The sequence below is a fragment of the Rhinopithecus roxellana genome, chromosome 6 (genome assembly GCF_007565055.1).
Source record: "Rhinopithecus roxellana isolate Shanxi Qingling chromosome 6, ASM756505v1, whole genome shotgun sequence".
In the NCBI taxonomy this organism is placed as follows: domain Eukaryota; kingdom Metazoa; phylum Chordata; class Mammalia; order Primates; family Cercopithecidae; genus Rhinopithecus; species Rhinopithecus roxellana.
Window position 1 is genome coordinate 2,189,924 of NC_044554.1, and position 27,453 is coordinate 2,217,376.

General features: G+C 45.3%; 1 protein-coding gene across 1 annotated transcript in view; it reads left to right on the forward strand.

Annotated features, from left to right (window-relative positions):
* VOPP1 (VOPP1 WW domain binding protein) overlaps positions 1-27,453 on the forward strand; it is a 96,637-nt gene that overhangs the window by 14,708 nt on the left and 54,476 nt on the right. The gene's annotated exons all lie outside the window — the stretch shown is intronic.

Genomic DNA, 27,453 nt, shown 5'->3' on the forward strand with positions numbered 1-27,453 from the left:
GCCAGTGATTGAAATATGAACAGACATAGGAGCCTTCTTGCTAGCATATGGGTTTTTTTAAGTCCTTTTTTTTTTGAAACATCTTATGTGTGACTATTTTTTTAAACTTTCCAACCTTATTTTATTTCTCTAGATGATGGTGGCAGTGTGATAACCAGCACTTAGCAGGTGCTTGCCGTATGACAGCATTGTTTTAAGCACATGGTGTTTAATCTGTGAAGCCCTCCCACCCCTGCCCCAGGCTCCGTGCTGTCCTCCTGTCCATTTTGCAGATGAGTGGACTGTGGCTCAGGAGACTGGGGCTTTCTCAAGATTTTCTGTAGTCGGACCTAGCATTCAAACCTCAGCAGATTGACTTGCCAACCTACAATAATGAAAGGGGTCAGAATCTGATTTAAAGAGCATTTTAAGAAGTGCAAAGTGTGAGGTAGGCCACTCAGAAACACTAAGTCCAAAGAAATGGAGTCAGTTTTCTGAAGTAGAAAGTGAAGGCTTCGTTTATGTGGGCGGAGACGGGAGTTTTTAGCAGGATTACATTATTCATACAAGGTTGGTACGTATGTTATAGCAATTTCATTGACTATAGGTGGTATTTCTTTTTGGGGAGGGGATGTTTAACATTTTCTTAACAGAAGGTGTAATAGTCCTGGGTTTTTTTTCATCTGGTCTAAGCAAAGCAGGGCAATGGAGGGGGAGTTAATCTATAGCAGGGGTCATTAATTCAGAGGGCAGGAGGCTTTTGACCCTGACGTGGTTTAATTCTCTTTAGCCAATGTACAGAACAAGAAAAAGAAGAAAATGAGTTAATCTATAATCTGAGAAACATAAATTGTAACCGTATGGGACTCAGATCACAGTCGCATTTGTCTCAAAGCTTGCAGTGTTTTGGGGGAGTTCCAACAGCTTTTAGGTTTGTTTGTTTTCACAGACTTCAGAGTGTGTTCTTAAGGGCCCCAATGTGTAAAGTTTATATAATCATAGCATTTTCCTCTTTGAGGTTCCATCATGGCCTGTGCTGGAGGGAGTTCCTGTTGCTGGTTCACGTTATGCATTTTGGTTATTAAGAGACTGAGAAACTCAATCATGTTATCCTAAGTAATGTGTCTTTATTACAAATAGGTGTGGAAATTTGGAAGATGAGAATTTTGGCTCATGGAATCCAGAAACGGATGAACAGGTCTGTGAACTGGAGGGTGGCTTAGGAAGGAACTGGCAAGGCTTACTGTGGCCTTGAGACCTGGTGGAGTGAGTCAGGGTCATTGTCCTGCTGGGCTGAGCCCCTGCCTCTCCCACCTTCTCCTGCCTTGCTAGGTAACCTGCACTCGCCCAGCCCTTTGTGGCAGGCTGGACTCAGGAGGTCTCAGAGGAAGCTCAGCAGGAGGCTGGGAGAGAGCAGAGGCTGCCATTAGGGGCAGTAGGTGAGTGCAGCAGCTTTCTGCTTCATACATTGAGTGCTTGGGGCCCCACATAGGTAAGCAGCAGAGGGGCTTCCAGCACACACCCATGTTCTTATTATCATATACAGGTTATTAGAGAGGGGAAATCTATGGGGAAACAACACATGGAAAAGAAAACAAGTGAGTTGCTGATGGCTGTTGGGGCTATTCATTAGTTTATATTTATTTGCTCTGTGCTGTGTTCAGCAGAGCTCACTGAAGGGAGTCCAGCATAAGCAGTCTCTGTGATACTACAGTCCCTGAAAGGCTTTTGTAAGCAGGAACTATGTAAGCAAAATTTAGTTTATTGTTTCAAAATTCTCATAAAGAATTATGTTCCCAGCAGAGCCTCCTGCTGTGTCAGTGGTAATTGATGACTACTACCATATTTAATAATAATGAGGTGTACACTAGTGAAATGAAGAGGAGCCTATGCCTGAGGAGCTCTGATACTTAGGAAAAGGAGAAGGGCTGCTTAGAACAATACCGTGGACCCAAATGGCACGACTGCTAGGAGCTGGATCTTACCTGGCACCTAAAATGTGCCGTGCAATGTCCTAGTGGTTACCCCCACTGTGTCCCTCACGGTAGCCCTGGAAGCTACGTGTTGCTGCTCATTTTACAGATGCACAAAGTGAGGTTGAGACGTTAAGGGACTTAGCAAAGGTCATCTGTGCAGTGAAAACAGGCAGTAGTTGTTCTTTCCAACTTTCACATGTGAGGAAACAGTAGTGCTAAAAGTGAGCATTTGTCATGCAGTCTGCTTCCCTGGGGCCAATGATTGAACTGGGGGTGGTCGGGAGGCACAGGAGGGCAAGCTGTCCATGCAGAGCACCCACCCTCCCCTGTCCCTTCCCCCTTCAGGCTTGGGTCCCCGTCCTGTGCTTTGCTTCCGTCTCTCCTTTTCCCTCCACTACTTCTCCAAGTTCTACAGGCAGATTGGAAATTTATTTTAAGACTGGTTCCTTTTTAAAAGTATATTTCTCTATGTAACTTGTTTCTGATGGATTTTTCTTTTGGCCAAGAGGCATGATTCAGTGTAGTGGTTTAATTTGTAAACAGGATCTTTCACCTGATTTTCTCCTTCGTGAGATGCAGCAAAAAGCAGCCACCTCGGTAGCTTTCCTTCTCTGTTCCCAGACCCTCATCTCAGCCTCAGATGCTGATGTCTCCTGGGCTTGGGTGAGGTCTTCCTTCTCTCCTCATTCCCCAGTGAAAAATCCTGGGGAATCTCATCTACATCTAAATCTTCAATGACAGTTGTTTATATGAATGTCTCCAAAATCTATGTTTCTGGCCCAAGAATTCCCTGCTGAGCTCCAGCCCTTATCGACTCAGTTGTCTAACAGAGACCTCCTCCAGGGTGGCCTGAAGGCCTCAGCCACTGTATCTGAAGCAGAGCTCACCCTTTCCCCAAAGCTCTGCCCATTGGTTCTATGTCAGTCTGTGGCACCACCACCCATCCAGGACAGTGCTCGAGAAACCCCACCATCCTTGCATCCTCTGCAACCCAAGTTCTGCGATTTTTTTTTTACTCCTTAAAGTTTCTAGAGTGTACCTCTCCCAGGCCCCGTTTTCTGTATTCCTGACTCAGTTCAGGCCATTTTCCTCATGTATAGTCCTTGGGATGTTTCTCCTCCATTCTGCCCATGTGAGCTTTCGAAACGTTTGTCTGATCTGTTCCTTTTCTTCTTGAAATCCACTAATGGTGCCTTATTGGCCTATGGGAAAAATTCCAATCACCCTCAAGTTAGTTCCCAGTGCTCTTCAGTGCCTTGTGAGATCCTGAATGGAACGAGATAGAGCTGCCCTCTCCCGACCTTGGCAACTCCACAGCCCTTGCCCTAAACCAGGTGCTGTATTAGGAAAGGAGGCAGCAGGCATCACACATGTGTAACCTTGTTTCATTTTAGGATTGACCAGCTACTTGAAAAGTTTCAGAGCCTATCTCTCAATAAGAGATAAAACTCTTATTGGCATACCTCTCTGTCTCTCTTCTTTACCAGTAATCACAATTTTGGATAAGCTTTTGCATTTTTGCAACCATGAAGGATGGTAAGGAAAGAGGTCTAATATGGTGAGTCTTGAGCAGGGCAGGTAGCAGCTACAGTTGCCAAGATGGATCCCTCCAGGACATGCCTTCCTCAGTGTGGTCTTTGTAAATGTGTCCCCTGAGTTGTGCAGTGCAAGCCTGTGCGGCTGAACAGGAGAGACTTGGGAGCATCCCTGCTGTGCGGCTGCAGTCTGAAAGGAAATGATGCCTGGTTGCTAAGCCTAGGAAGAGGGTGAGTGTCTGTGTGTATGTGTGTGTGTATAGAGTGGAGGGGAAGGGAGCACAGAGATATCAGGGGAACCAGGGCTTGAAGATGGAGCTCTTTTTCTGAGATGTGATGGAAGGAAGCAGTCGTGGTGTGTGTGTGGTGGGGGTGGGGTGGGGTTGCAGGGATTGAGGCCAGGGAGTGGCGGCTTCTGGAAGGGTTGAGAAAAGTATTTACTTTTGACCCCCAATTTGTATCATTGGTTTCGTTAAGGGATATATTTAAACCAAAAGCAGAACTGTGAGGCCTAGATCTGTAATCTAAATACTATTTATTTTATAGTAAATGGATTGGAGTTTACAGCCAAGCCTAGTGACCTTTGGGTCTTATAGGAAGACAGCCCGTTGCTCCCCAGACTAGTCTTTTTATTTTCCTCACTGTGGGAAGCAGGCCCCTTAAAGAGGTTTTTACTGGTGACTCCTCCCAAGTACTGCAAAAGTAGAAATGAAAATGTATCCCCAATAAAATCCTGTTAGGTGTTGAAACTGTTAGGAGCTACATTAAAAACTGTCTCCCACAAATTCCCCCTTTTTGAAAACCCAAATTCATGAATCTAAAATATAAAAATAGCCTATGTAACAGATGAACTGCAGCTCCTTTCCAACAATGCCTCCTGCTAGGGCAACACATGTATTAGAAATGAGATTATGAGATATAATTAACTCGTCTGCCTATACTGTTACTCTTTGAATGTTTCCAAGTTTATTTTAGGAAGATTGACAGTCATAATTATATTGTCAAGCATTTGTCATTTTTGCTGTAGCAACAACACTGAAACCCAGACAAAAAGCTCCCACCTGACTTTGATTGGAATGGTGCAGCAGACAGATTTCAGTTGCATGTCTTTTCCTAAAGTGCCTTAGCATTTGTCAGCAATTTGCAGCTAGCAGCGTGTATAATTTTTTCTTTGGGTTCAAGAGTTTAGTCTAGGAGGAAATCCTGTCATGTTGCCATAGTGCTTTGTCACCTTTCTGGGTTGAGCACAGCTGAATGACTCAGCCCATGGGAGGTCTCCTAGGAGAACAGGCTCCACTTGCTGCCTCCTCACTAGCTTCTGCGTGAACTCTGTGCCGGCAACCTGGCGAAGAGACTCCTACCTTTGGAGGGGCTGGGGCTTCAGGACCTCAGTGCCCCCTATTTGTTGGAAGGCGGTGTCATGTGGTAGGAAAAGTGCAACTTTGGAGCCACACAGACCTGGTTCCAGCACTTTCTTTTGAGGCATCAGTCACTTGGCATTTTCCTAGACTTCATTTATCATCCTGGGAAAATCATGCTTGTGTTGCTGGGGATGTGTAAGCGTGGAGATCCTGTGTGAGTGTATAGGTCTGATAAATAATGGGTGTCTAATAAGGGGTAGCTGGCATCCTTAGTATGTGTCATCTGCTTTCTGATAGAGGCAGCCATTTGATTTAAGACAAAAATGGGAAACTGTTTCCCACCCCATTCCTATGAAGAGAACAGCATTTTATGATAGTCTGAGCTTCTTGGGAGAAGAAGCATTTTGTACAGAGGTTTTAAAATCAACTAAATTACCTTCTTTTTGTCATTGCTATTTCTAAATCCAAAAGGTGCTTATATTTGTCCGTCTCACCCAGTCCCTCAGTGGACTGCCTTGCCCATGCAGTGCGTGTTAATAACTAGCAGAGGCACAGACCTTGACCCTTGTAGGCCCACTGCTTCCTTTTCCACAGGGTCACTGGTCCCTGACCTGGCTAACCTGTCTCCGAGGGCTTTCCCTGCACCTCCACACCTTATCAACACCTTTTTTTTTGGGGGGGGACACAGTCTCCCTCTTGTTGCCCAGACTGGAGGCTCACTGCAACCTCTGCCTCCCGGGTTCAAGCGATTCTCATGCCTCAGCACCCCAGGTAGCTGCGACTATAGGCATGCGCCACCATGCCTGGCTAATTCCTGGATAATTTTTGTATTTTTAGTAGAGACGGGGATTCACCCTGTTGGCCAGGCTGGTCTCGAACTTCTGACCTCAAGTGATTCGTCCACCTGGGCTTCCCAAAGTGCTGGGATTACAGGCGTGAGCCACCCCACCCAGCCTTCAGCATATATTTTGTATTTGATAATTTCCTCCCTCAGAGTTTTTCTGCTTTCCTTCCCACTGCGTTTGAGATGAAAGAGGGGCCCTCTTCCTCCACCTCAGCCCTGACAGGTCACCGTGTTGAACCCTTCCCCACTTGGAATTTCTTTCCCTTTTTCCTAAGGAAAGGGGGAAAAACAAGGTGACCTATTCCATTTCTAGAAATGGAATAACTAGACCAGAGCTTATTGACAGAGTTCCTGAGGGAAAGAAACACCAAGTGTTTGTGCATTTAATCATTTGCATCTGATGGGAGAATTGACTTTCAGGGTATGCTTTGGGGAGCACTCAGAACCTGATTTTGAAGGGAAAGCATTTTGTGCTATTTCAGCCCCACGGGACGTATTTGCCAGCACAGGTGTGTGTGTGGTGTGCACGTGGGGTTCTGGTGCTCCATGTCGTAACATTCCAGAACATTACTTTGATGTCAGTGAAAACTTCTATTGACTCTAGGAGCGATGAAATAGCAGCAAGCATGGCAAATAGGTTTATTTCATGTGAAGCCTTGCTCATCTTATTGGTAGCGACAGCCCGGAGTGCCTTGCTGTAGAGAAGTCTGGAAAAATGCAGTGGCTGATGAGGGAAGTTATGTCTGGGTGGATGGTAGGGCTCATGGTTCGTTGTTTTCTCTGCATAACAGGAAGATAATTTGCCAACCCAACTGGAGTACTCAGCGTCTTCATGCTGTCATGTGTCCCTTTGCCTGTCACCATGCCCTTCCCTCTTCTAGGGCTGTCCTCACTGCCTGTCTCTCAGTTCTCATTTTAGATACAGCCTTGTCCAGGAAGCCTGCCCTGATTCATTCAAGCCAATGTAGTCTCTGACTCTAAAATTTCATTGTTTTATTATGAAAATAAGCCTAATGCATTCTAATTGTGGAATAATTGAAAAGTAGAAAAATATACAGACACGAAAACGGATCATGTTTTCTTTCCTTCCAGCCATTTTCTGTGCAGTTTTCATACACTGGTCGTTAACATATACCCAATCGTGCATCCTCCTGTCATGAGCACTTCCATTCCATTAAAAATTACCCATCAGCCCATTAGCGGCTGAATACTTCGCGATAGGGCTAATGATGGACTCGCAAGTGCTCCTGACATTGAATATTTAACTTGTTCCCATTTTTGTGTGTTGTAAGAATGCTGAAATGAACATCTTTGTACATTTTGGACTTTTTTAAAGGATGGATTTCTAGAAATGGAATGACTAGACCAGAGCTTACTGACAGATTTAAAGACATCTGATACATCTTTCCAGACAGTAAAGTTTCAGAAAGCTTTTTTTCAAACCAAATTTATATTCCCTCCAGTAGTGTACGAGACCATGGGGTTAAACATTCTATCATTGCTTCTTAGGGCAAAAATAAGTGTTCCCTGTGTTACCAGGTTTGGATCTTCACCCTTATTTGTGTGCACTTAGGTATGTTTGTTTACAATCTGTGTTGGCAGATTTTCTCTCCAGAGGGTGGCACCTGCCAGACTGCAGCACCTAGTGGCTGCTGTTGGGCTGGTGTCGCACCCTTGGCTTTTATGGCAGCCTTATTGCTATGCCAGGAAGTGGATTCTGCCAGGACTCCTTGGACTGATGCAGTGAAGGAAATGCTGTTCCCTCTCCCAGGCGCTGCTGGCATTGCCAGGGCCCTCCCTTGTTCTGGGGAGTAGCACCTGTGCACAGCTCTGCAGTTCCCTTGGCCCGGCCCGTGGTGGCACTCAAGCTGTCATGCTGAGGAGAGGCCTGGCTCATGATGTGGATGACCAGGGACTGTTGGTTTTCCTGGTCAATGTAGGCAGTCCCTGCAGTGACCATGATGGGGATGGGGGTGGGAAAAAGTCTTTTTCCAAGCAAGATCTGAGAGCACCGCTCATGGAGGAGGGGAGCAATGGCATTTTAATATGTGGGATTTTTGTAAGGGGGGATATCTTGCAGAATGTGTGCATACTTTCTTGTCTGGAAAGAAGGAGGTGTTCTTTGTGTAAGTGGATGTGTGCCTAGAGCGTACTGTTTGGGGAAAGGAAGTAGATGAGCTTCTGCTCATTGCAGGTGCTTCTTCCGCTTGTTTCTATTCCCAGGGTAACTGCCCAGGTCCCAGGGTACACGACTGGTCGCACTGCAGAGTGTCTGCCAGTGTGTCCCGCCCCTGCCGGCCACCTGCAGCAGACAGCTGGATGGAGCACAGCCTTTTTTTGAGAGTGGAGAAAGGGAAAAGGTCTCTGTAGAAGATTGAGGTCTGGTTTAGTCCCATTTGCAGAAACAATGTTTCAGGGTCACTTGGTTCTTCAGCTTTTGTCCAGACTCCAGACTGGCTACGGATTTGGGGATCTTAGGAGAAATTAAGCCATGGGCCTGTGCATGCGCCATCAGTCTGCCTGGTCCAAGGGAGTCTGTATGCCTGATTGTGAGGGCCACTTGCCCTGAGTGAAGGGCAGATTATCAGGAGGCTTAGACCCCTTGTTCATCTTCTTGCCCGTGACTGTCTATGTAAATGGCCCTTGGATTTGGGAGCTTGGATGCTTTCAGTGTTTTGGAGTGGTTTGTGATAAACTGGTCCTATCTCCCCTGTCAAACCTTTAGGTAATTTAGGGTGCATTTGGAGTACCTGGTCTCTAGCTGCCTGGACTGCCCATTGTCTGTTGGCAAACCTCTTGGAAGTGGTGTTTTCACTTCTAGGCACGCTCCTACCTGTTTTTCCCCTGTGTTTAAATCTCCAACTTGCCTGCCTTATAGGTGGGTCTGCCCTCAGGCTCCATGCCTCCAGATGGCCAGTCTCACTGTGGTCACCCTGGGCTTTTCCTAGATATAAATGATGATAAAACAACATCCCCCCAGGGTTGTGAATTTTGTTGGGTTTGGGAAATGCTGGGATCTCATGATCCTGCAGTGCCTATTATAGAACCCAGTTGCTTGCCAGTTTTCTTTCATCTTTCATCTACTTGTAATCTACAGAGCAAGAATGCTGGTGATTATGGACTATATTTGCCAGATTTCTGAATGTAGTCTTGGGCCAAAAGGAATGTGGTAAACCCAAGCACAAGGCTAATAAAAGTAAAGATGGTTAGAGTCTGTTAGAAAGTGTGCATGAAAGAGAGCTTTGTACTCCCCAGTAGCAGACCTGTTCACCCACACCCATGCATCTTGCTGGGGATGGCCTGCACAGAGCAGACAGCATGTTTGGGAGTGTGGGACTCATCTGAATGCTAAGTAAGTAGTAGGTTTGCCTCTCATGGAACGAATGCAGGTCCCTGTAAGTGAGGACAGATACACGTCCCAGCTGTAATGTGAGAAAATAAACAGGGAGGCAAGCCAAGGATCCCCCAAGGTATCCCCAAGTCCTGAGGGGTGGAGGGCGGAGCCTCTGAGGACCAGGCAGTCAGCAGCTGCTCTTCTCAAATTAGTCATTGCAGTGTGCTGGGAGGAGGGGAAGACACAGGCAGCATAAACCTGGCAGATCTTCCTGGAGCCTCCATTTTACTTGAAATGTTTTGAGTTGGGGGGTTAAAGGCAACCTTTTGATTGATAAATAATTGAAAACGTTGTGTATGAAAGTTGATGCAAATATATAGTGGTGTAGAATACAACGTGTAAATGAAATAGAATGCAAGGGTGTGAACTTCTAAGGTAAAGCTTTGGGTGTCAAAGAAATTTTGCATCCCACTGAATGTCATTTAAGACCACATCTCCATTCACCTGGCTCCTATTCCCAGAATCTGCAGTCATGGGCATGCTTCTAGGTCTGTGCTCCAGAGCTCTCTGTAAATGTGTATTCCTGTTGTTTCTCAAGTTTACATGAGATTCTGTAACTCCCAAAAAGTTGGCAAGGTTTATTGGTACGCAGAGGCTTATGTTTAAATTAAAGATTCCTGTACTTACATGTCAGGGAAGACTAGGGTTTCACTGTACGTTAGCCCAGATTTCACTCCCAGCCTCGGTGTATGTGTGGCATCAACCTTAGAAAGCCTTGGAGTTCACCTTGCCTGCCACTCCTTCTATTCATTTTGCCCCAGGGGGAAGGTAGCCTCAGTCCTGTTGGGGTCCTGTTATCTGTGGAACCCCTGGAGCCTCTTTGTCCCCCATCCCCAGCCTTAGAGGGAGGACAGAGTTGGATCTGGGTGTTAGCTGACATTAGGTGAGAACAGTGGAATCAATACCCAACCCACCACTCCCTCCTACAGCTCTATCGACTTCTCCCAAGTCTTAACAGCTGACCTGGGGCTGCTAAAATCCAGGTCAGAGGGATTACAAATTGCATGGCCTTCTGCCAGTCTGGGCGGTTGGCAGAATGTGGGTCAAGAGAGCTGCGTTGCTGAGTCATCTCTGCTCTGGCTTGCTCATCAGTGAAATGAAGGCTGTCCTTCTCCATGTTCAGGGGCACTGGGGGACAAGGCCTGCAGCTCCCATTTGTGGAGGTGCTTCCTGTTAGTTTTAGGATGCAGGCCTGATCCCGTGGCTTAGCCTCCCAGGGTCTGCGTGGCCTGAGCTCTCGGCCTGCTGGCCTCCGCTCCATCACCACTCCCTTTGGGCTCTGTGCTTCAAAACTGGGGCCTTATTTCAGGGGTGGTGGTGGTGGTGCTGGTATCACTTATTTCTTAGCAGGGGAGCACAATATATTTGTATATTTTTAAAATCAGCTTTTAATTTTGGAATAATTTTAGATTTACAGAAAATTTGCAAAGGACGTTTGCAAAGCAAATACAGAGTTGCCATATAACTCAGTTTCCACTAATTTAACAACTTACATTGCCATGCTGTATTTGCCTAAAAAGGAAACCAGCACTGGTATATTGCTATTAATTAAAATTGCTTTATTTGGATCTCTCCAGTTTTTCCATTAATGTCCCTTTTTCTGTTGCAGGATTCAGTCCAGCATGGCATATTGATTTACGCTTATTTCAGTTTTGCCAAAACTTTTGCATCCTACCACCTCACGGTCCATAGAGCATATAATTCTGCCTTTCCCTTAAGTGTTAAGTGTTCTCTTTTTACAACTATTCTCAACTTAGTGAACTGCCTGGGAATTATACGTTCATTCATGGGCCAGATCCTGTCTACATCTCCCTTGACTGTCTTGTAACTCAGGAGATGGCACCACCTCTGCCCTGCTCATGACTGAGTCCTTGGCTTCTAGCACAGGCCAGAGCTGTGGAGTGCTTAGTGAGTATCTGTGAGCTGATTGAACAGCTGGGCTCAATAAATCCTTCCTTTTTTTCACTTTTTCTTTTCCTTATTATTATTATTTTTAATTGAGACAGGGTCTCATTCTGTCACCTAGACTGGAGGGCAGTGATGCGTGCAATCACAGCTCACCGCAGCCTTGACCTCTCAGGCTCAGGTGATCCTCCTACCTCAGCCTCCTGAAAAGCTGGTATTACAGGCATGTGCCACCATGCCTGGCTCATTTTTGTGTGTGTGTGTGTGTGTGTTTTTTTTTTTTTTTTTTTTGTAGAGTTGGGGTTTGCTGTGTTGCCCAAGCTGGTCTGAAACTCCTGGGCTCAAGGGATCCTCCCACCTCAGCCTCCCAAAGTGCTGGTGTAAGCCACTGCACCCAGCCAAATCATTCCTTTTTAAACACAAGGGCTGCAACTCTCCACAAATGATAGATCTGTGAGCTTCCATGGGGCTTGCCAGACGGAGTCTTAGGCACAGAGCACGAGCAGGCGGTGTTCAGCTCAGTGGATCCCTCTTGAGTCCCGGTGGATGTGTAACCAGTGTGGCCCACAAGCTGTGATTCCAACTGCAGTCACGCCTGTGTTATTTTTCTAGTCACACTGGAGTGTAGTCATACCTGTTTTTATCCTAAGGTAAATTCAGCCATGCATACTGGGCCAGAAAGAGGGAGGGGGAGAGCAAGCTTCTTCCCTTGTGACTCTGCCTCTGAGTGCCTCCCTCCTGCCACGGGTCAGGTGTGTGCTGCTTTGTCTGGGGTTGGTGGGATCCTGACATCAAGACAGGCCTCACAGGGGAGAGCACCACGTTCCTGGACCTCACAGAACTGGGGGCTTCAGTGACCCAGTGGGATGCCCCTCCTGATGAAAGAGTTTTCTTCTCCTAGTGTGGTCTTACCTGTGCCCCTTTGAAGAAATAGTGATCACAGGCAACATTGACCATAAGTGACTTTTCCTGTATTCAACAAGTTTATTTCATTTTTAAATAAACTAATACATGCATATAAATGGAAAGTTTAATAATGTCAGAGCTTAACACAATCTTCCCCATGCCCCACCGTTGTGGTCTGCTTCTCAGAAGAACTACTTTCAACTCTTATTTAGCTGGTTCTTTTACTATTTGCCTCCGAATTTTAAAATAATACGCATACCTTCTAGCTCTTGATTTAACAGTGCTAGACATTATTTAATCTCTCTTCCTCTGTCCTCTCAGTATATCTGTTAATATCAGTACCTATTACAAGAAAGTAAAATGTATATAAAATATCTGGTTAAATTCACATTTAGTATTGTCATTATTGTGACTCCGTTTTGCTGACTGTTGAGCTGTATAGAACACTAAAATTGCGCTTTTATTGGACAACTTTTTTATTTTCCTTGAGTTCAAAATGGCCTCATGGTTTCATTAGCTTAGTTTATTTCAGATGTTCTCTTGAGTTCCCTGGTCTCCACCAACTCTGTGGAAGCCTTCCACAACACTTTCCAGAGTTAAATGTCAGATTACATTAGTCAGTTTCAGTTTCCCCTCTGGTGTTGTCCTCCCTGAAACCCCCACTCTTCCACGCCAGTTGGAGCTGCGTTCTTTTTGGGAAGACCCAAAAAAAGTTTTCAGCACATTCCAGTATGAGAAAGACTGTTTTCTTCTTAAGAAAGACTATCTCTTCTCACAAGTTTTTCATCTGGTAGACACTGATGTTGTGACTAACAGCGTTCCCCATTCTGCCTTGGCCCAAAGCCTGGAGCTTAGTGTGGGGCCATCTCCTTCCCCCACCAGCCCTACTGCCCCAAACCATGATAACCGTGCCATTGTGTGCATTTATTTTGTTCCAATTTCATCATGTTTTCTTCTTGTGTCGCTTTTGGTCAGCTAAAATCTTTTAAAGAATGTGTTTTACAAATTAACACAGAAGAATGCTGGGCCACACATTTACAGCCAGTTGATTTTTGACAAAGGGGCTGAGAACATCCACTAGGGAAAGGACATTGTCTCTTCAATAAATGGTGCTGGGGAAACTGTGTATCCATATGCAGAAGAATGAAAATAGACTTCTATTTCTCGCCATATACAAAAATCAACTCAAAATCAAACAAAGACTTAAATGTAAGACCTGCAGCTATGAAAGTAGTATACTAAAATAAAACTTTGGGGAGATGCTTCAGGACATTGTTTTGGGCAAAGATTTCTTGAGTAAGGCCTCAAAAGCACAGGCAACCAAAACAAAAATTGACAAATATGATTACATCAAGCTGAAAAGTTTCTGCACAGCAAAGAAAACAGTCAGCAGTGAAAAGACAACTCACAGAATGAGAGAAAATATTTGTAGGCTATTCATCTGACATGGGATTAATAACCAGAATATATAAAGAGCTCAAACAACTCAATAGCAAAAAACAAAATAATCTGATTTAAAAATGGACAAATCATTTGAATAGACATTTCTCAAAAAAAAAAAAAACCTTATAAATGGCCAACAGGTATATGAAAAAATACTCAACACTACCAATCATTAGGGAAATGCAAACCAAAACTGTGATATACCACCTCATCTCAGTTAAAATGGCGATTATCAAAAAGACTGAAAATAAATGTTGGTGAGGATATGGAGAAAGGGGACCTCTTGAACACTGGTGGTGGGAATGTAAGTTAGTACTGTGGAGGCTCTTCAGAAAACTAAGAATATGGAACTACCTTATGATCTAGCAATCCCATTGCCAGGTATTTTAAATGGGCAAAGGATTTGGACACACATTTGTCCAAGGAAGGACATGAGCATATTGAAGCGATATTTGTACTCTCATGTTTGTTACAGCACTGTTAATAGCCAAGATAAGGAATCCACCTAAATGCCCATCAATGGATGAATGGATAAGGAAAATGTGGTTTTATATACACAATGAAATATTATAAAGCCATAATAAAGAATGAAATCCTGATAGTTGCAGTAATGTGGATCAACATGGAGAACATTCAGTGATTTGCCAGGCACAGAAAAACAAATATTGCCTGTTCCTTTTTTTTCTTTTCTTTTTTTTTTTTTGAGATGGAGTCTTGCTCTGTCTCCTAGGCTGGAGTGCAATGGCACGATCTCAGCTCACTGCAACCTCTGCCTTTGGGGTTCAAGTGATTCTCCTGCCTCAGCTTCCCAAGTAGCTGGGATTGTAGGCATGCACCACCACGACTGGCTAACTTTGTATTTTTAGTAGAGATGGGCTTTCACCATGTTGGCCAGGCTGGTCGTGAACTCCTGACCTCAAGTGATCTGCCCGCCTCGGCCCCCCAAAGTGCTGGGGTAACAGTCATGAGCCACCATGCCAGTCTGCCTGTTCTAAATCATATGAGGAAGCTAAAATATTAGATCTCATGAAGATAATGAAAAGAATAGTGGTTACCAGAGGCTGGGAAGGGTAGTGGGGAGAGGGGGATGGAGAGGGGTTACTTGATGGGCATGAAAATACAGTTAGAAGGAATAAGGTATGGTGTTTGATAGCACAGTAGAGCAACTATAGTTAACAAAAATTATATATTTCAAAATAGCTGGAAGAGAAAATTTGGAATGTTCCCAACACAGGAAGTGATAAATATTTGAGGTGGTAGATATTTCTGTTACTCTGATTCGATCATTACACATTGTATGCTTGGATCAAAATATCATGTGTAACCCACAAATATGTACTGCTATTAGGAATCCATACAAATTTGTTAAAAAAAAATACATGCTGGATTTTTCTTATTTTTTTAAACAGCTTTATTGAGATGTCGATCACATGCCATTGTCTCCCCCATCTACATTGTATGATTCAATTTTTGATACAATTACAGGGTTTTTCATCTGTCATCACAATCCAATTTTGGAATATCTTGCTCCTAGAAGAAAACTTGTACCATTAGCAGTCACTCCTCATTCTGCCCCACCCTACCCCAGCCCTGAGGAACCGTTAATCTACTCTCTGTCTCTGTACATTTACTCTTTCTGGGCATGTCATATAAATGGAATCATATAACACATGGTCCCTTAGGATGGGCTTCTCTTGTGTTATAGCATGAATCAGTACTTCATTTTCATTGCTAAATAACCAGATACACCACATTTGTTTATCCATTCAGCAGTTGATGGACAATTGGATTGTCTTTACTTTTTGACTACTGTGAATAATGCTGCTGTGAACATTTGTGTACAGGTCTTTGTGGACATATGTTTTCATTTCTCTTGGATAAATATCTACAAGTAGAATTGCTAGGTTATGTGATGACTGTTTAGCCTTTTGAGGAACTGCTAGACTGGTTTTCAAAGCTGCTGCACCATTCTGTTCCCAGCGGCAATGTATGAGGGGTCAAATTGTTCCACATTTCGCCAATACTTGTTATTGTCTGTCTTTTTTATTATAGTCAGTGGTATTAGTGGGTGTGAACTGGTATTTCACAGTGATTTTTTACTTGTAATTCCTAATGACTAATGTTATTGAGCTTCTTTTCATTTCTTTATTGGCTATTTGCATTATCTTCCTTGGAGAAATGTGTGTCCAAATCCTTTGCCCATTTAAAAAATAACATGTTTATTAAGATAGAATTTAAATATCATATAATTTATCCACTTAAAGTGTACAATTCTGAGGTTTTTCATATATTTACAAAGTTATGCAAGTATTACCACAATCAAGAATATTTTCATCACCCAACAAAGAAACTCTGTACCCACTAGCAGTCACTCCTTTGCCCATGTTTAATGGCTTCTGTTTTTGATACTGAGCAGTAAGACTTTAAACACATTCCTTATCAGCTAGATAATGGGCAAGTTTTTTTTTTTTTTTCCCATTTCTGTGGGTTGTCTTTTTACTTTCTTTATGGTATTGTTTGCAGCCCAAGAGTTTTAAATTTCATTGTAGTCCACTTTATGTATTTTTTTCTCATTACTTTTGCTTTTGGTTTTGCCTTTTTCCTTGTATTTTAAAATGGTATTTATTTCTGTAAGCCTTCTCAGACCCTTTTTGAGATATAAGCCAGACATAAAAATAAACAATGCTGTAAAATGGTGGCGTTGACTCTGTCTCAGTGTCGTCTTGGTGGCGAATTCAGTAGTAAATACCCTGCGTTGAGGCCGCAGCGGAGGTGAAGACCTGACACTTAGGGGAAGCAGCCTGCAGGTGAATGACTCTGTGAGGGCAGTGCCTGTGGTGTCTGGAGGAGCCCTGAGTTCATATACATGGAACTTCTGCTCCTTATGTGTACTGGGTTGGGCACCAGGTGGAGGTCATCCCTTGAAGCTGCTGAGAACAAAAGCACAGCAATGTTGGTGAAGTTCAGGGGTCTAACCAGGAGGCCTCCCTGAGGGCACGTGGGGTCTCCTCGGCAGACAGTCTGGGCCAATCAAACACAAGGACGGAATGGGCGTTCATTTTTATTTATTTATTTATTTATTTATTTATTTGTTTATTTATTTTTGGGACGGAGTCTTGCTCTGTCGCCAGGCTAGAGTGCAGTGGCGAGATCTCGGCTCATTGCAACCTCCGCCTCCAGGGTTAAAGTGATTCTTCTGTCTCAGTCTCCCAAGTAGCTGGGACTACAGGCACGCACCGCCACACTCAGCTAATTTTTATATTTTTAGTAGAGTTGGGGTTTCACCATGTTGGCCAGGATGGTCTCGATCTCTTGACCTCGTGATCCACTCTCCTCGGCCTCCCAAAGTGCTGGGATTATAGGCGCAAGCCACCGCGCTTGACTGGGAGTTCCATTTATTTTATGAGCTAAATAGACATATGTTAGCTAGCCAGGAAAGTTCGCCAACATTTATACCATCATTTTTGCGAGAAAATGAGCCCTAAATTTTAAACCATCCCTAAGTTGGAGATTGTCTGTCTTAATTCATGAGTGTTTTTCTTGCTGTTTCCTTATTTGGGAGGCGTGTGTGTGTGTGCACTTTTATGTTGTGTGCAAATATGCGTGTATGTGTGTATACATAACATGTTTATCCATTGAGCCCTGGTTCCTGTCCATATAGTTGGTTCAGCAACCACTTACTGAGCCTGCCTGTGGCCACCTCTGTCCCAGGTCCACACAAGAAGGCAGTCTCCCTTCAGCACACTATCTCCAGAGGGACTCAACTCCATCATGTCGGGGCTGTTGAGCTCACAGCGGGGCTGATGATCCAGTTGTGAATTATTCACATCATTTATTTCCTTCCCTTTCAGTCTCACATGTGTCCCTTTAACAGCTCATTAGTTTTGTTTTAAGGACAGGCAGGGAGAGAGGAATGGGGAGAAGCTGAATTCAGTTTGGTTGAATCTTTGTGGTAAAGGGGTGAATACCAACTGGAATGGAATTCCTAAATCATCTGGGGATTTCATGTGTTGATCTTGTTCCTGATTCTCATAGATAATTGATTTGGTGGTTTTAAGTTTTTAAATATGATGAGTGCACGTACATTTTTTTTGGGGGGGGGGACGGAGTTTCGCTCTTGTCACCCAGGCTGGAGTGCAATGGCATGATCTTGGCTCACTGCAACCTTCGCCTCCCGGGTTCAAGCGATTCTCCTGCCTCAGCCTCCTGTGTAGCTGGGATTACAGGGGTGTGCCACCATGCCTGGCTAATTTTTATATTTTTAGTAGAGGCGGGGATTTCACCATATTGGCCAGGCTGGTCTTGAACTCCTGACCTCAGGTATCTGCCTGCCTCGGCCTCACAACGTGCTGGGATTACAGGCGTTAGCCACCGTGCCCGCCCCTCACCCCTTTTTAAAGGAATGAAACCTTTCCCTCCGCAATACCTTCTCAACCCTGGACCCTCAGCAAAGAGGCTTACCTCTCTGATAAGTTTCTTGTGTAACTCTTACTTTTTTTTTAAGTTTGTATACCCAAATAGTGGGTTAAAAATACGCAGATGGGATCATATTATACACAGTGTTCTGCATCTTGTTTCTCCTTTTTTCTTAAGAAATGTTGCTTGGAGATGTTTCCTCAGCAGCAGCTCAAACCCACAGCATTCCCCTTGGAGTTACAAAGTGTTCCATTATAGGAATGGCCGTGACTCATTTTAATCCACCCTCTCTTGATGAACAGCTAAGTAGTTTGTAGCTGTTTCTGCCATTGCACACAATGCTTGGTAAAACTCTTGGGTGTCTGTCTTCTGTGCTCTTGCAAGTTTGTATAGATGGACTATTATGTTTGTCATTAAACCATGTAAAGCAGTTTACAGTGATCCTCAGCTGGACTGTGGAATCCTCAGTCTTCGGACCATAGGGTTGTTCTTTTGTGTGGTTTGTGTAGCCTGGCAGGAAGGTCTTGTGTTTAGATTTTGAGAGGACATTTGAGCATCAAGTTAGCAAAGAACGTAAACATTGTTCATTTCAGGAATAAGTCTGAGTAAGATGTTGGATTTATTCTTTGCAGCTTCATAATGCTTTGCATACTGGAAGGACTATGGCTGCATCTTCACCTGGGCCTAGAGAAGGACCAGAGGGTGTAGCTCAGTTGCAGAAGAGAGTTCCCAAGTGCGGACTGATAAGGGATAGCCTTTGCAAATTGCTTCTCAGGGTTGTTTGTAGCAAAATAGACTGACTTTGCAACACTTCATATTCCAGAAACACTTCTGCAATGAGAGCAGTCTCTAGAGGGGATCAGCAGAAGTTCTCCACTACTTCAGCTGGTGAAAGAGGTGTCTTGAAGCCATAAGGTGGGAGAGGCAGAGGGCAGCTTAGTGTGGTCGGGCCAGGCTGGACAGGCAGTGTTTGGGTCTGGGTGTGTGAGCCTAGTGGGGGCTCCCGGGGCCTCCTTGCCAGCTGGTGGAGAGGAATGGCAGGTGGGCAGGAGACGGCTCAGATTCACACTGGCCTCCGTCTCTGCCTGGCAGGGCCACTTGGCACTTAGTAAGTGGTTTGGGGGAGAATGAACTTTCGTGGGCAGTTCTCCCTTTCATGGGTTTGGAGTAGTGAAAGTTGGAGGGGAAGTGGGGGGCTGTGGGAAGTGCATGCTCCTTGGTGGCCTGGGCCTGGAGGCCAGACCCGCTTTTCACATTGTCACAAATGCTGGCTTCTTGAATCCTTGTAGCGTCCTCCATGGTAGATGTTCTCACCACTCAACAGAGGAGGATACTGCAGGCTCTGCGGGCACCAGAGTTTATTTATGTGTGCTCCGTATTGGAGGGCTGCGTATGACCCAACAGTGATAGGACCGTGGGCTACTGGCTGGAGAGGAGTTGCGCTGCCTGCATCCTTCTGCCTAGCGGAACGCGAAGGACAGGCTCACATGCTCAGGTGCTTGCTTGGCTGATGGTTCAATTTGCTGTGAAGTCTGGCCCAGAGTTTGGGCTTCAGTTCCGGGAAAGAAGAGCATGGGGGGCAGTCATGTGTTACCTCCAGAAGGCTGGAGCACAAAGTCAGTTGTCTGACTTGTCGGCCTCTCCTTGCTCCAGAGCCAGAGGTGGGGGCGGAGTGCCAGCTGAGGTGTGTGAGAGACGCCAGTGAGATGCCTGCTTGGCTTCCCAGATGTTGCTGCATGCCCTGGGTGTTTGGGGTACAAAATAGGTGTGTTCAGCTGAAGGAAGTGGATGCAAGCCTGGCTGGGACAGGACAGGGTCAGTGCTGGCGGGACGAAGGGCAGAGCCTTCCACTCAAGCACAGCCCAGGGTCAGGGAATTAGATGGGTCAGGTCGAGAGATCCTGGAGTCACCATCTGCATTGCGTTTCTCATCAGAAAATGTCCGGCCCCTTCCCAAAGCCCCTTCCTTAATCCTCTCAACCTCTCAGACATAACATGAAGTCTCAGGTTTTGTGGCGAGGCAGGCCCCACCTTCCCCTGGTGGTGCCTCAAGAGCTCTGCATTTCATGCTGTCTGGCTGCCGTTCTGTTCACTGTCTGTTGCATTCCTGGGCACTTACATTGAATGCCCTACCGAGTGAGGCTGGGTGCCTGCCTCAACCAGACCGGGTACAGTACGCCCTTCCATGCGGCAGATGTGCTGTCTGAGCCAAGATCAGCATGCTGCCCCTGTGGTCACACTCCGTGCCTGGGCCATGCTCCTTGGTGTGAACACGAGTTGTTTTTATATCAGTGTCATTGTTCATTCCCGCCGCGTGCCATGTGCTCTGCCCTCATTCTATCCCGTCTTCCTCTGGGAAAGTGTTTTGAGAGACACAATGAAGTTCTCTTTGTCTCCCTCAGCATGTTGTGCTCCTAAGTTCTCTATCCTCCTGGTGGTAAATCTGAGGTTTTTTGCTTTGTTTTGTTTTGTTTTGAGATGGAGTCTCACTCTCACCCAGGCTGCAGTACAGTGGCGTGGTCTCGGCTCACTACAACCTCTGCCTCCAGGGTTTAAGCAATTCCCCTGCCTCAGCCTCCTGAGTAGCTGGGATTACAGGGTGCCCGCCACCACACCTGGCTCATTTTTGTAATTTTAGTAGAGACGGAGTTTCACGATGTTGGCCAGGTTGGTCTGGAACTCCTGACCTCAGGTGATCTGCCCGCCTTGGCCTCGTAAAGTGCTGGGATTACAGGCATGAGCCATCACGCCCGGCCTTGCCTGAGTTTTAATCAGCCTATGTAAGGCAGTCAGGACCAGTCTCCACACTTCAGGGTATGTAGTCAAATTCAGGTACAACTCTTGAGCAGGCAGAGGAGGAAATGGATATATGAGCATTTCCACCAGGAGTTTCCTGAACACTTGGCCTGGGTCAGACACTGGGGCCAACAGGGTGGCCGAGGCAGGGCCCTCACTCCTCAGGAGCTCCTGAAGACCCAGCCCTGCAGGAGGAGGCAGGGCCCTGAGTGCATGGTCCTAGCTTGGCACCGAGTGTGGGGCAGGTGTAGGAAAGAGTCGGTCGTCATCAGGGAAAGAACATGGCCTTTGGAGATAGCCTCAGACCTGCCGTGGGTTGGTGTCTGTCTGCCCATTCTCTGCACAGAGGGACAGTGCCCCTGACTGCATGCTGGGATGGCAGACACAGGGCTAAGCATGTCTGCTGGCTGAGGGCAGCCCGCTCCCTCCCATGGTCTCATTAGAACCAAATAAGTTCATGGAAGGGAAGATTCCTTGTAAGCTGAGGTGCTGAGAGTTAAATTTAATCAGAGTCCCAAGGGGAAAATGAACAACTCACCTTCTGGAAGTCTCGAAAATTTTCATCCAAGGGACACTGAGGCTGAGGCTTCGTTGGTGGAAACTGTGAAGAAGTGTATTCCAGATGGAAGCGAATAGACCTAGGCTTTTCTAGAGGCGCACGGATGGAAATGGCTGCGGGGTGGGGGACTGGGAGGAGCGGCAGAGACAGGAAGAGCTGATGGCATGGGGGGCGGCCAAGCCAGGACACTCCCTGGGGTCTGTATTTCACCCTCGGTGAGGCGGCAGGGTTTCCACGGGGAGCCTGCCCCAGTGCCCTCGAGCTCTCTGAGCTTTGCCCTGATCAGTCAGCCCCACTCTTCCTTGTTTGTGTTATGAAGCCCACTGAAGATAAAATTGCATTCAGAAGAAAGGAACTTGTGACTTCAAGGGGAAGCAAAGAGAAACCCACAGTGAATGGGGAGCCCCTGGAGATTTTCTAGCAGGAATTGGTGGGCTGTGTGCCCTCCTTTCCTATTCTCTTTGACAGGGCACTGCATAGCCCCCTGAGCTTTGTCAGGTCTGCTGAGAAGTTTAGGGGCAGGTACAGTGTCAGGAGCCCCCCAGCCAGACCCTGGCACTAGAGGCCATGCGGCCAGGCTTGGATTCCAGTGGCAGTGGTCTTGGGACAGATGCTGCAGGCTCTACCACTCTTCAACTGTGTCTTCCTGTTCTCCTCTTCTCCCATCAGCAAGCTCACCCCCTGGCTTTTGATGCCAGCAAGGCTGGCCTCCTTGATGGTGTGGCAGGAATGTCCTGGGGAGAGACAAGTCTTGATGACCAGGTGGATGGAGTGGGAAGACAGGAGGCACTGGGGATAGCATGTGGCTGGGGTGAGCTAATGGGCGGTGGTACTTTCCCCAAAGTCCAGTGCACTGGGTGGGAGCAGCACTCAGCTCTAGAGATGTCTGGTGTGAGGTTCTTCTGGGCATCTGGCAGAGATCCCAGGTGGCAGCTGGCAGAGGGCCCCCAGCTTAGGGTGGACCCTGCATGGCATTGTATGCTGGTGGTCTTTTGTGGGCAGGACACCTGCAGGAGGGCTACAACTGGAGAAATGGGTGGGGAAGAGTGGCTGTTGACAGCTCCCTGGGCCCAGACAGAATTGAGTCAGAATTAGGCAAATTGCAGAGCGAGCTCAAAAGCAGAAACCCAGTTGGGGGAAAGTACTGAGCCCAGGGCTCTAAATGACTAATGCAGAAATGATGTTAAGTTTACCTCCAATCAGAGTGAAACTTTGGGCAGCCCCCGCTCCCTACACGCAGCTGCCCTCCAGGAGAAGTGAGAATTGGCCCAAGCCACAGGTGACCATGACAGGACCTTGCACTAGCTGAGAGACCCGAGGGTTTAGGAAATATGAGAAGTGAAGCAAGAGATGATTATCTTTTGACAGCCAATTCCACCAATGAAATTTAGATATTTTATCTATGCCTAAGGAATGTCTGTCTATTAAGTGTTTGTAGAAATTTCTGTCATCTGCTTGCACTTGCTGTTTTACTCTGCTACATTCTTTTCTCTCTCCATCTCCTTAAAAAAAAAAAAAAAGCTACATGAAATGATTTCCTTCACGGATTTTAACAAGCCAGGACACAGTGACAGCTATTAGAAATTATAGCTGACAGGGCTGGGAGACAGCTATACAGTTTGCTGGTAACCTTGCACAAATGAGTTGTTTTGGGTGGAAAAACTGTTGCTTATTTACAACACTGAGGCAGAGTTGTTACTTTTGGACCTGAGTTTTGCCATCTTCCTTCCTGTGGGTGTTTTCACTCATCTACCTCCCTATCCACCCACCACACCCTGGGTACGAGAAAAGGTAAGAAGAAAAGACTGGGAGGATCAGAGGATATGAAAGGACTGAAGATTTTCTAATACACAGATGCTGCTGTGGGGCATCACGTGGAACTGACTCTCTTTCTCCTCAAATTTGCTGTAATAGCTTAGTCCCTTAACATTTATAATAAATCAGTTCATGACAAGAAATAGAAAGTCAGCCTCCCTTGCTGGTCTCCCTGATGGGGACTTTCCTTTGGTGGGTAGTATGAGGGGTTCTTTGAGTTAGCAGAGTCCCTCCTGTCTGAAGAAACTGAGACTCAGGGGAGTTTCCAGGCAGTGAGACCCTAGGTCCGGAAGGTACCCTGATGTGGTATCGCACATAGCTGCTTCCTCTTTCGTGGTTAAAAGCAGATGGCAGCACAGTCAACCACGGTCATCTCTGAGGCTGACTCACAGCAGGCAGGTTTTTGTTTGTTTGTTTTCTTGGCACAGGGAAATCTAAATGAGAGAAATATATTATGAGTGATGGCTCTAGAAGCTGCTTGTGGGTGGACAGTGGTGCCCTTCCTGAGTGGGGAAGGCAGGGGCATCTCTGCTGCTGTCCTTGGGCACTGCCTTTCAAGAGCACCACACTGCCCCTTGCATGCACCCACAGACAACACTGAGTGACCGACCTCCATCCTCACTGGTCTGACCTGGAGGCAGCTGACTGAACCAGCTTTTAGGAGGCACTCATGTGAGTTTGTGTTAAACAGAAATGATTGAGTTGATTGGGTTCAGGAGAGAGACAGAACTGGCATCGAAATCACCTTCCTGGCACATATGTTCTCAGTCCTCCTGGTTTTAGCTTAGGCCTCCACACCACCAGAGATTCCCTGAAGATTTTCTAATACACAGATGCTGCTGTGGGGCATCACGTGGAACTGACTCTCTTTCTCCCTAAATTTGCTGTAACGGCTTAGTTCCTTAACATTTATAATAAATCAATTCACGACAAGAAATAGAAAGTCTTCTCAGCACAAGAAATCACTTTTTGACTCCAGGTTAGATATTACTAGATTTAATGAAAATGCATATTACCAGAATTGAGGGGGTGTGAAATTTGGTAGTAGTGAAAAGGAATGACAGAAGTACACGTGGCAGTGCTTCCTAGTACCTTCCTGGGAAGAGAATGCTGACAGGGTGTGCCATAAGCCGTGAAAACTTCCATGGAAAGGGGAGGAAGCTCCCTCAGATTGCTTTGAGCTATATTTTTCCACACCAGGGTATCATTTCCAAGCTGGTGGTTGTAACTAGTGTAGTTTCTAACTTCTGGTTGTTGTTTTTTTTTTTTTTTTCTGATTCATTTTGGATCACAGGTTCCATATTCTCACTCTTCATAGAGACATAAAAGTAGGTTGTAGAGAATGTTAACTGCATCTTTAGGTTGAGCTTTACTTGACCATGATTCTCAAGAATAAACCCACACAGCACACAGTGTAACGACTTAGCGGGGCCTCCTAGAATAGTGGGCATGTGCCAGGTGGTTCGCATGTGCTGTTTCATGTAAACCTCAAGGCAAGACAGAAATACCCCTCTCCATTCTGTAGACAAAGAACCAAAGCTTAGAGACCTTCGGTGACCTGACCATGGTTGGATCACTGTTCAGGCCCAGAAGCAGGCATGCAGCAGGTGCTGTGTGTGTTTATTCTAGTAAGTCACATTGTCTTTAAATGTGGGTAATACCATCATTTATTCAGCCTTTAGTCAGATTTTAGTCACATCTCAGCTTTTCAATTTCTTGTGCTCTTTACAGTTAGAATCTAGACTTACAGAAATACATGTCATCAGAGAATCAAACACATTTTTCTTCTAAAATAGAAGTCAAATAGGTAGGGTAGTACACAACCTAAGTGCGAAAATCCTTATGCATTTTTTGGCGTTTTGCTCTTGAAGCGGCTCCACTTATTAATCTTTCTGGGCATTTCTGTCAGCAAAAGGTAAGAAGGTGATATTTTCTCTTAAGTGTGGTGGTTGAGTTTTGGATCTGCTGGCCAAGATTTAGGCCCAACTGGAGGAGAGTAGTCTTTTGGTACATATCTCAGTTATTTCATTTTGGGGGCACAGTAGTTGGAAACAACAAGCCTGTTACTCTTTTCAGTCATGTATGAGATCGTCAAAGCCGGGTGCCCAAATCATAGATTAGGAGGTAGCAGAGCTGATCTGTTGACTTTTTTTTCATAATGTTATTCTTGCACTCTGCAATTACATCAAAAAAAGACAACTTTTTCTGGGCGCGGTGGCTCATGCCTGTAATCACAGCACTTTGGGAGGGTGAGGCGGGCGGATCCCCTGAGGTCAGGAGTTCAAGATCAGCCTGGCCAATAGGGCGCAACCCCGTCTCTACTAAAAATACAAAAAAATTAGTCAGATGTGGTGGCGCGTGCCTGTAATCCCAGCTACTCAGGAGACTGGGCAAGAGAAGCGCTTGAACCCAGGAGGCAGAAGTTGCTGTGAGCCAAGATTGCACCATTGCACTCCAGCATGGGTGACAGAGCGAGACTCCCTCTCAAGATAATAAAATAAAATAAAATAAAAAATCAAATCCTTTCTGGATTAGGCCTTTAAGGAGAGCATTCAAAGGTTTGGTCCTGTTCATAGATTTTGTTGGAATTGAGCCCATAAAAAGGATGATCATATTCATTTATTGCCAGCAGATAATAGTAGCACTGATATTTCCATCTGTTATCACTGCTTTCAAGCCATTCTAATGAAGTCTCCCACTCATCAGTTTTTTGAATGAATGATGTTTTTTGGCATTTGGAAAATTTGTCACGTGAACCCTTTTGGCTGCAGGCCTTACATTCATTTTATATAGTTCTGTGCCTAAAATGGCACCTGTAAGTATTTTTGGCAGCTAAAAAGTCATTTCTGAGAGTGAAAGGATGCTTCATGGTTTGCACCCTGGTGGGCTTTGGGCTCCTTGATTTTGCTCCTTTCCTTTCTCTTGTGGTTTGTTCGTGGTGGGCTGGCCATGCTGATTGCAGAGACACTCTCCTTAGCAAAGCTGCTGGGCACACTTGTGTTTGATTTCTGCTCCTGGAGATGTAGTCATTGACAGTGTTGAGAGTTGAGGAACGCTGAAAGGTAGAATTCCTAGTAACTCATAAAAAGTTATTTTGGGGGCATGGAGATAGGGTCTTTCACGTGGATTCAGTCATTTTAGTTTTCTTCTATACAGCAAAATAATGCCTACAATAAATCTCATTCCAGTTCCATGCGCATGATGTGACAGACATTCCAAAGGGTGGATCATGGATTATGATGACACAGAAAACTGCAGCTTCTAGACATTACCACAGAAAGCACACAGACTTTGGAAACCAACAGACCTGAAGTCAAATGCCGACTTTCAGCTTGCTCCTGTGTCACCTTTGCAAGTCAGTTCACCTCTCTGAGACCTTAGTTTCCTCATTTGTAAACCACCTAATTCTCAGGGTTGTTACGATGTTAAGTGAGATTTCACATGAAAAACACCTATTGGATCACAGGCATTCCATGTATGGCAGCTACTGGTTTTTGCCTTCTCATTGAGCTGGAATGAAAAAGAGTCTCTACATCATTGGTCATTAGGGAAATACCAATTAAAATCACGATGAGATACCAGTACAGTATCAGATGGCTAATATCAAAAAACAGATAATAAGTGTTAGTGACGATGTGGAGAGACTGGAGCCCTCTTAGACTGTTGGTGGGAATGTAAAGTAGTGCAGCTGCCTTGGAAAATAATTTGACAGTCTCTCAACAAGTTATGTAAGGAGTTACTGTGTGACCTGACAGTTCCACTCCAGGTCTTGGAGTAGAATGTACGTACCCATTCCACTTTTCTTGGTGTGTACCCAAGAAATTAAGACATCTGTCCATGCAAGGACTGTATACAAATGGATATAGCAGCATTATTGATAGCAGCCAAAATGCAGTATCAACCCAGATGTCCATGAGCTGGTGAATGGATAAACAAAATGTGGTGCCTTCATAGAATGGAATATTGTTCAACACTAGAAAGGAATGAATTGCTGATATATGCAGCAACATACAATCCAGACATAAGAGACTGTAAGTTGTATGATTTTCTTTAATTGAACCGTATAGCAAAGGCAAGACTATGGATAAAGATAGAAAGCAGATCAGTATCGCCTGGGGGCTGGGGTAGGAGTTGGAATTGACTACAAAACAACACGAGGGAACTCTCTGAAGTGAAGGAAAGGTTCTGAAGCTGGATTGGGGTGGTGGAGGCACAGCTGTATACATTTCCTAAAACTCATCAAACTATATCTTGAAAATGAGTGATTTTATAGTGTATAAACTAAAGCTAAGTAAATTGAGCTAGAACTTGGATCACCTGATCCAAGTATCATAAAATGTGATTTATATTGATAATTATGTTTTAAAAGATAGCATAGTTTTCAGAATGCTTGTGTTCAGCGGACATGAGTAGGAGCTCCTGGGTGCACATGTGTGTTGGGTCTTGCAGTGAATCCAGTCCTTTGCACTCAATGAGGACTCTTTTTTTTTTTTTTTTTTTTTGAGACGGAATGTCGCTCTGTCAC